The sequence below is a fragment of the Limulus polyphemus genome, unplaced genomic scaffold (genome assembly GCF_000517525.1).
Source record: "Limulus polyphemus unplaced genomic scaffold, Limulus_polyphemus-2.1.2 Scaffold74, whole genome shotgun sequence".
NCBI classification, from domain to species: Eukaryota; Metazoa; Arthropoda; class Merostomata; order Xiphosura; family Limulidae; genus Limulus; species Limulus polyphemus.
This window is the reverse complement of record NW_013665684.1, coordinates 1,335,334-1,345,084: the sequence shown is the minus strand read 5'-3', so window position 1 is coordinate 1,345,084 and position 9,751 is coordinate 1,335,334. Positions and strand designations below refer to the sequence as shown.

The following is a 9,751-nucleotide window of genomic DNA, read 5'->3' as shown; positions in this document are numbered from 1 at the left end:
GAATATTTTAGTATTAAGTATCAAATGTATTTTTCTTTTCCTTTTGATGATTACAGTTCAGAGGTTTTAATTTCTCAAATTGGAAATTGTATAATATTTCATTTGTCACTTTTTTTTTGCAAATGTGTTGCAAATCACACATTTCCTTTCTTTATGTGGCCTGGCAAAGCCTGGTAGTTAGGTCACTTGACTCGCTATCTGAGGTTCGAATGCCGTCACCAAACATGCTCCCCCTTTCAGCCGTGGGAGCGTTATAATATGACGGTCAATCCCACTATTATTTGTTAAAATAGTAGTACAAGAGTTGGCGGTGGGTGGTGATGACTAGCTGCCTTCCCTCTAGTCTATCACTGCTAAATTAGGGACGGCTAACGCATATAGTCCTCGTGTAGCTTTGCATGAACTTTAAACCAAATCAAACTTCTCTTTATAACTTTTGTGCGAGAGTATTGATTAATTTATAGAATATTTCTGACAATATCAGCTTTGTATCTCTGTTTCTGCGATTATCTTTATTGTACGTAAACTGTCTGTGCATGAATGTCCAAATATACTTCAAATTGGTTTCGTGTTTGATGAATAAACAATTTGTCAGTTATATTTAACTTTAACGTTTGTGTATGTTACTGACAAGTCCCAACATGGGATTAATTAAATGGTCGATACTTTTATTTACTGTTATAATACATATGATGATTTAAATATGTCTTATAAAACGAAAATTCTTAATCTCAAATGCAGCGGACATTTAATTAAATATTGTAAATTCGATATATATATCCAAACTCTATACCTCCCGATGGCATAGTAGTAAATTTGAGAACTACATTATATTAGATCGATCTATATTGTACAAACGGCAAAATGGTACACAGGTGATAAGCTCTTTTTTAAAACTGATAGGTTCTCTGCCTCTCTCATTGTTATTGTTCACCATTGCAGATACTCTGAGACCTAGACGTTAGGCCTATGCTATACATCTATAATTTCTGATTGCAAATTATTAAATCTTATAAAAAATCTTGGAAAATTGAACTGTAAAATGCGCAACTTTGTTTCGTACGCATTATGTGCGTTATTCTTGTATAGAGCGGATATCTCCGGCAAGATGGTGATTGCATAGTCACGGACAGCTTACGGTCAATGGCTAATAATCTCTCCACTTTTTAAATATACACACTACTAACAAAATTAAAGGATAATGGGGTTTGTTTAAATTTGTATATTTTCAGGTTATAATTTTTTTTATAATTTAGCATGCTTATTGTAGAGGATTACACTAATCCTACCTAAGGTTTGCAAGTTTGTGTATCACTGATTCCTTACATAACTGGCCTTTATAAGAAGTAATCCAAATTCTACAAATCAAAAGGCTAGTTTTGATTGATCAGGAAAGATATTTCCAGTTGAGATAATACTAGTTTTTATCGTTTTATTTGCTGGTGTTGACTTTTAGAAAGAATGTGCAAGCTGTTAGAAACCATTTAACTGTAACTGAAATTTGCAAAACTGTCCTGCTACTTAAGAAAGGCCGCACCCGGACTGAGGTGGCACAGGTCATAGGAATGTCACAGTTTGTGGTCAGTAGATACCAGGCCGCAGGAGAATACACCAGAAGGCCAGGCCAGGGTCGCGGACGAGCTATAGGTATAGTAGACGACTGATATCTGAGGAAACCACACTAGCAACACTAGGGGTTTCAGAAATGAGCTTAAGCAAGACATTGGAGTGTGTGTATCATGCTCAACGGTCAGGAACAACCTCAATGACGCTGGCCTCATGTTCAGGATACCAGTTAGAGTCCTTATACTAATTCCAAAGCAACGTACAGCCTGGCTGGCGTTTGCCCAAGAACCTGTCACCTGGACCCTTCAGCAACGGACTCTTGTAATGTTTACAGATGAGAGTTCAACATGTATAGGTCTGGAGACGTGAAGAAGTGCAATATTCGGTCTGTAACATTATCCACCATGATGTCTTTGGAGATGGCTCATTCATGTTCTGGTGTGGCATCTGTATGTGGTAGATGGAGGATCCATGACAGCAAGATGTTACGTAGATGAGATCCTGTTACCCATTGTTCCCCCTTTTGTGGTAGATGGAGGATCCATGACAGCAAGATGTTATGTAGATAGAGATCCTGCTACCCATTGTTTCGTCCTTTTGTGGTAGATGGAGGATCCATGACAGCAAGACGTTACGTTAATGAGATCCTGCTACCCATTGTTCGTCCTTTTGCTGGTGCTGTCGGAGATGAGTTCTTGTATCAGCAGAATAACACCCGTCTTCACACCGTCAGGATTGTACAGTAAGTTTTTAGAACGCTGGTATAGAGGTACTCGATTGGCCTGCTAAGTCATCTGACCTAAATCCGATTGAGCATGCGTGGAACTTGCTAGGGAGAGCAGTTAGAGAAAGACAACTTGCTCCGACGACTGTCAAGGAGTTAGAGTTGCCTTCGTCCAGGAGTAGACTGTACTGTCCCAGAAAGCTACCCGACATGTCATCAGCAGTATGGGGAAATAGGTGCAGATAAGTCATAAACAATAGAGGAGAACCTACCAGTTGCTGAACACTTATTTTGTTAATTTGTTCGCCTTAATAAGTTATTTTTCCTTGATATTTTTGCAATCAAATATTCGTTAATTTTGCTTTTTTTTTGCTATTTCTAAATGAATTTTTCAACTTGCTTGGTATTGTTTACCTGCGATATTTGTAATAAACAAATTTTGTCAATACTGAATGTCTCTCTGCGTTTTTATTTTTCAAATTTTGAAAGAACTTATCAAAACCTCATTATACTTTAATTTTTGTGAGTAGTGTATATTTATTTCTCCGAAAGGGAGCAAAAAGCCGTTTGGAGGAGTCACCTGTGATAACCTCTTACTACGTCTACTGACTGACTGACGTCACATAAGGGATGCTTAACGTTGCAATTTATACTGTCGTGACGTCAGTAAAACGTGTGCATGCCATGAATCACGAGAAGAATTATGCACTCTGCAGGCTATAACACAGCATGACATACGAACTTCAAAAGCAAGAACAAAATATTTATTACTCTTAATTTTGGTTTTATTTACTCTTGAAACAGAACACTTTCACGTATATATATATATATATACATATATATATATAATGATATCTGCTTCTTTCGGCTAAACTTCAAACTGAAAATTAGTGATTATTTTCAACTAAAATCTAAGAGTAGAAAATATTACGAGTGTTATTATTCTATAGCACAGATATATATATATATATCCTATATATACAGACATATATATAACTATGAAAAACAATTATTCAGAAGCAAATATATGAAACATTCACCTTTTCTCGATCATCTTGGAAATCTAATCGTAAATTGTTTTGGGCAAGACCGTCGATTACCGTTTTGCCTTAAAACTGGTAAATGCACCTCTAAGAGACACCATGCTTTTAATACTTCCGATTTATACTGATTGAGATAAAAAATAAAATAAAAACTTAAAGCGTTAAAGCGAGCCCATCAAGATTTTGAATTTACTTAGCCATATATTAAAATTATTGTTATCAACAGCAGAACTGCAGAGTAAACGAAAACTAGATATTTGTTTGCAGTTAAGCACAAAGCTGCACAATGGACTATCTGTGTTGTGCCTATCCACGGGTATTGAAACCCGGTTTTTCATGTTATAAGTTTGAAGACTTACCCCCGTGCCACCGAGGGGTCAAAAACTACATCTCCAAATTATAACTACCAATTTTTTTATAAAGTGAGCTCTTTTTTAAAAAAATATTCTTTTGTTACTCATTGAGGAACCAGTAAGCCTTAATAATTTATGGGGAAAATAGAGACAATTTATTTACAACATACTCACTTTTGAGAAAGTTTCTAAGTTCAACAACATAAAATAATAATATCTATTTTCAGTCACACACAAAATAAAATACCATTAAACGAGTGACGATAATGACAATCAATTATAACAAATCAACCAGTAATACTTATTGTTATACATAAACAAAAATCCTTCTGATAATGATTAGATTAAATAGGTTACAACCGCTTTAAACATTATTTTCTGTCTGTAATCCAAATATTATCTCATCAAGTTCGTTCATCTTAGGTTCCTTAGGATAGTCCTAAATTCTCACACATCAAATTGGCAATGCAAAGTGATTTTCATAATCACCATCGTGATGATGGATAAAAGATATATATATATATATATTAGGTCCATAACATTATAACTAGGAGAATTTAATGAAATTAACTATATATATATAAATGGAATAGGTTATTAGATTCAAATCATATACATATAACAGTCTTTTTGTTATTTAGATCCATACTGCTTACAGTTTGTTTTGTTTGGTGTTGTTAAGCACAAAGCTACACAATTGGCTATCTGTACTCTATCCACCATAGGTGTCGAAAAGCAGTTTTTAGCGTCGTGAGCTTGCAGACTTACTGCTGAGCTACTGAGGGGCTACTGTTTACAAAGGCTATCTTCTAAAGCAGTTCTCGTTAACAATATCTGAAAACTAAAACAGTTACTTTATAAAAACTTCAGAATCATTCAATTGCATATTTTAATTTCTGATTACCGAATCTTCAGCATTTTCTAATACAGGGGTTGAGTGCGTTATATTAAAATGATTTTGTAGCCTCGTCACGTCGTTAAAATCCGTGTTACCACGCCTGGTCGTGCCCTCTCTGACGACAATGCATCTTGTCAATAGCCCTGCAGCGTTTAATTTTCATTATAAAATGCTCACTTGTAAAACTGTTGCGTTCAAAGCACACAACTCCTCTTTTTAGGCTTGTTATAATCCGTCTAGCATATGAGAACGACGGCTTGAATAGTTCAGTAGCATAAAAATCTATATATTTGGCAACATAACTAGTGTGTTTTTGTATAGAACAGCATGAATACCCATTTCATTCTCCAGCTGCTTTAGGTATTTGACCGTTGAACAGATATATTGTGAAAACAGCTTGTTTGCACGTGATTTGCGTCGCTTTTAAAGACGAAGGTTATTTTTAATTATCTTGCACACTATTATCTAGTTCGTGTGAATGGTTTTGTTTATCACGGTTTGGGTACGAGTTGTTGCGACTGGTTATTTGAGGGTTGCTGGCTCGAATCCCCGTCACCGAACATGCTCCCCCTTTCATCTGTGGGGGCGTTATAATCTGACCATCAATCTCACTATTAGTTGGTAAAAGAGTAACTCTAATCTATCACTGCTAAATTAGAAACGGCTAGAGCAGATAGCCCTCGGGTAGCTTTGCGCAAAATTGGAGTTGTTGGAGATATTTTTTTCTGGATGATCCTTCTTCCCAAAGTTGATCCATATTCCTGTTATTTTCCGATGGCATTAAGTACAAAAGATATCCCTATCTTGGAAATTCTAAAGCTGAACTCGTCTTTATGATCAGACTGTATGAATATTTTGTTTTGGAAAGAGTTGTTAGACATCCAATCCAAAAGCATTCAATTTTCGATTATGTCATACTACCTATGAAACGACAAACACAGTCAAAATGTATATTTCATAATTGCAGCTCTCCCCTCGCAACTTTATATTGGCGGTGGCTAACAAGTGACTTGCTCATTTGCATATTCAAAATTATACTACTTAGTCGACTTAAATTGTTGTAAGATTGTTTGTTTGGTTTTGAATTTCGCGCAAAGCTACACGAGGGCTATCTGCGCTACCAGTCCCTGATTTAGTAGTGGAGGGAAGGCAGCTAGTCATCACCATCCACCGCCAACTCTTGGGCTACTCTTTTACCAACGAATAGTGGGATTGGCCGTAAGGGTTAAAAGTGTGAGCATGTTTGGAGGGATGGGGATTCGAACCCGCGACCCTAAGATTGTGAGTCGAGCGCCCTAACCACCTGGCCATGCCGGGTTTGTTGTAAGAAGAGCTACCGAAAAGAAAAAAAAACACTGTTTTGTAACATTTCTTATCTAAATTAATTAAATAAATAAAGACGCTATTAATAATAAATACTGTTCTGAATTATTGGATAGGAGATTTTGAGAAGTACAGAATAGGTGAAATTAGATTATGTAGCTATTTTTTAATTATATTTGGTAGACAGAACAATCAGATGCAGTTATTATTATTTTTGAATAAAATTCTTTGAGTGAAATGGAATTTGCTAGCAGTGTGGAATTCATATTGTAAATTGTTGATTACAAAAGGACTTATGTTTCGAAACTGTAAAACGATTAGTATGGTATACAGTAACAAACATACCAAAACTCTAAAATGTCACGTGACATTAAGAACGATGTTCTTACATATCACTGTTATGTTCTAAACTCGTTATATGTGGCAGCAGGGTTCGGGAAGCGCTCACATTCAATCGGTTCAGGTGATAGTATCTGACATTTCTTAATACAATAGATCGTGGTCTTGTCGAAAAGTCACTAGTCCTCTCTGTGAATACCGAATTCTGTGGACAGCTTGCTTAAGTAAGTAACAAATAATTCGAATATCTTTGTTTAGCAAAAAGGGTGAAGTTAATAATGAAAAAAATTATCTAAACAGTTTTATTAATATGATATTTGAAATAGTAAACTTAACATTTGAGCTAAGGGATTTACTATTTGTATTTTTCTGAGTTGTCCTAGAATATTTAGTTCGCTCATTTTGCTCTAATTCTAGAGCCTATAAACACGAACTACAGAGCCAACTCCTTTGTGAGAATTATTTTTATTTTTTAACGGAAGAGAATCTTACTTTCGACATTTTTCCATGCACACAAATAGAGCTGCATTTTTGTTTTCAGTTTCTTCACTAAAGTATAAAGTAAGCGTAAGAAACATAGATGTAGTTATAGGGAAAAAATAAGGATAAGATTATTAAATCAAAAATTAGGTAAACCATACTTAGCTGCACACTTTCTACTTTTTTTATACATTTCCTAGGTATAGTAGCAAAACACCCTATCTGTTCCTGAACCGAATTTCAGGGGTCTTGTCACTTCGACTTTGTGTCTGAAAATTTCTCCTTTTCTTCTGAGCTGAGTTCGAGTTTGAATAGATGAAGGAGTGCTAGGTAATTCTATATGCTGGTATATAAAATATCACTGAGTCTGGGCTGAATGGTTGGAGTGGTGGAACACAAATTCACTGAGTTTGGGTCTGAATGATTGGAGGGGTGGAACACAAAATCACTGAGTTTGGGTCTGAATGGAAGGAGAAAGGCTACATATTCCTGTATGCTGGTATACGAAATCTCTCTGCTCGTTTTGAATGGATGTAAGAATGTTAGAAGATGTGGTACGTTGGAACACCAAACCATCTTGTTCGGTATGAATGCATGGATGGAAAAATCGTATAAGCTGGCTAGAAAACATAAACTCCGAGTTAAGGTTTTAAGGATGGAAGACAGTTGTACAAATGGGATACTTATTCAGACTTAGATTGTAAAAAGAAAATTAAAAAGATTTTTATATGTTACTTTTAGATGTATTTTGTTACGTATAGCTGTATCGTAGATAGTCCAAATTATCCTAGATTTTACTTATTTTTACATGTGAAATGCTTTGGCAAGGCGTAAGATGGAAAATAATTTTTCTTATACTTCAATTTCTATGTATATCTTATTTCACTGTTATTTGTACCATTGTTACTGGGTTTTTTTTCCTTCTTTTTTTTTTTCTAGTTTTGTTCTTTGGTAAAATTACGAAAGCAAACACACTCTCCTAAGCATTCGTAGATGTTTACCATTTATTATACGTTTGATCATATTTTATTTTATATTTCTTAGACGAAGTTGCTGTTGCTAATAGTAATTGTGACTTTTCTGTTGCATCAATTTCAAAGCACATTTTCACAATGTTTCTAGATGTGTGTAAGGTTTTATCTTTTAACATTTACGTGTTTAGATGAGGTTCCTGTTGCTATTAGTGATTGTGGAACTGCTGGTACATCAGTTCCAAGACACATCAGCAGAAGAATACATACACATCTGTAATGGGCATGAGATGAAAAAAGCTATGAGCCGCTTTTGTGCCTTTACGAAACGAAGTGTCCATTCCTATCTTTTCCGTTATGCAAGAAAAGCTGGTGGTAAGTAAACCATTTTAAAACCATCTCCCTAGCCCCAGAAGCTGGGCCCTTAATGTTAGCGACAGTTATTCGAACAACAGCCTGAATTTTGAATTTATGAAAACCTTCCTTTGTTCTAGTATTATAAGTTTATAATTCATGACAATTTTAACTAGATTATTCGCAAAAATATAGAAGCACATATCTGTTACGTAAAATTGAAGGTTTTTATATGAATAAAACATTACAGTCATTGCGAAAAGTAATTTCTGTAATGTTTTCACATATAAAACCAAGAGAAGCATAAAACATTTCATTTTGGTTTATAACATGCCTAGATTTACACGGTCACGTAAAAACTTATCTTTTTTACTTTCTGTGCAACCAGTAATCAATTTACTGAAAGCTAATCGAACAAAATGGTTAAGTTATTCGAAATTCAAGAACATGAATATTAATAACAATATTAGCAATATCACTACATGTCTATGCGACTGACTTTTATGTTTAAAAACAATTATCTTTCTTCGTTTTTTAAGGTATTTATTATGATTATCTACTTACTGCGATCTTTATTTACGAAAGCTGCTTCAGCAGACTAAAGCTAAGATGCAACAAAAATGGTTTGAGCAGAAAACAAGTAATTACTATTTTAAATCCTCATTCTGAGTTTTTCTAGGTTCTCATCATCTTGAGTGCGTTTACCAGGAAAGTGTTTTTTTCTGTTTTTTTTTTTTTGCACTGAATGCATTATAGAAATTTAGGTAAACTTTCCATGCTACAATGATTTTTGTGACACTAGACAGTCTTAGACACCGCTATGTGTCGGACTTTAAATATTACACAGATGAATACAGTTATCCGAAATATGACAACATGACCGCCGTTGGTGTTCCTAGGTTCGTAAAAGTTTTGTTTATGTTATTTGTTTTAACCCTTATTGCTTAATTAGTTTTCTAGTAATAACATGATTTTTGTTCCAGATTATACGTCATTGAAAAATATTATCGAGGCCTGCTGTACGAGAGGTTGCCCAGTCCATATAATGTTGAGTCTATGTTAATATATATGCTACCGAGGTGAGTTATATCATCAGAGGTTTATAGAAAAGCGAAATAAAAATAATTCTCATTTTAACATTTTGAACTAAAGTAATGTTCAGTAAATGTTTTGCAAATTCAAGAATTCATGCTATTCAGGCGTTTGCTTTTCTCCTTTTTGTAACACTGTCCAAAATCCGAATTCAAGGGTATTCGTATTTTTTTTTTTGTGTGTGTTTAAAATCAGAATTTGAAGGTTCTCCTGTTTAAAGTATACGTGTTTCCTCGTCCATGCAACACTATTCAAAATTCGAATTCTAGAATTTTCGAGTTTCAGGTACTTAATTTTTCTCTCTTCCTAATAACATCGTAATAAGCCCAAATCCAAGGATTTGCCTGTTTAAATATTCACGTTTTCTTCTTATTGTAATACTGCTAAAAATCAAAATTAAAAGACATGCCCGTTACAGGCCTTCGTGTTTTATCTTCCTTGTAGAAACATTATCCAAAATCCAGGCTTCAAGTTTTCTATACGTACTTATAAGCTTAAAAAAGTTTTTATTTTCAAATACTTCTATTGTCGCTTTTTTTACAGTCTTCACAGCCCAAAATAAAAGATTTTTAGCTTTAAAACACATGCTTTTTTTTCATTATAACACT

At 34.5% G+C, this 9,751-nt stretch overlaps 1 long non-coding RNA gene across 1 annotated transcript in view; it reads left to right on the top strand.

Annotated features, from left to right (window-relative positions):
* Positions 1-6,335: 6,335 nt before the first annotated feature.
* The window catches only part of LOC111087680, a 6,946-nt gene continuing 3,530 nt past the window's right edge, over positions 6,336-9,751 (top strand). The window contains exons 1-3 of the long non-coding RNA XR_002612343.1: positions 6,336-6,470; positions 7,889-8,072; positions 9,035-9,130. This is a non-coding gene — a long non-coding RNA (uncharacterized LOC111087680). The remainder of the gene's footprint in view (positions 6,471-7,888; positions 8,073-9,034; positions 9,131-9,751) is intronic.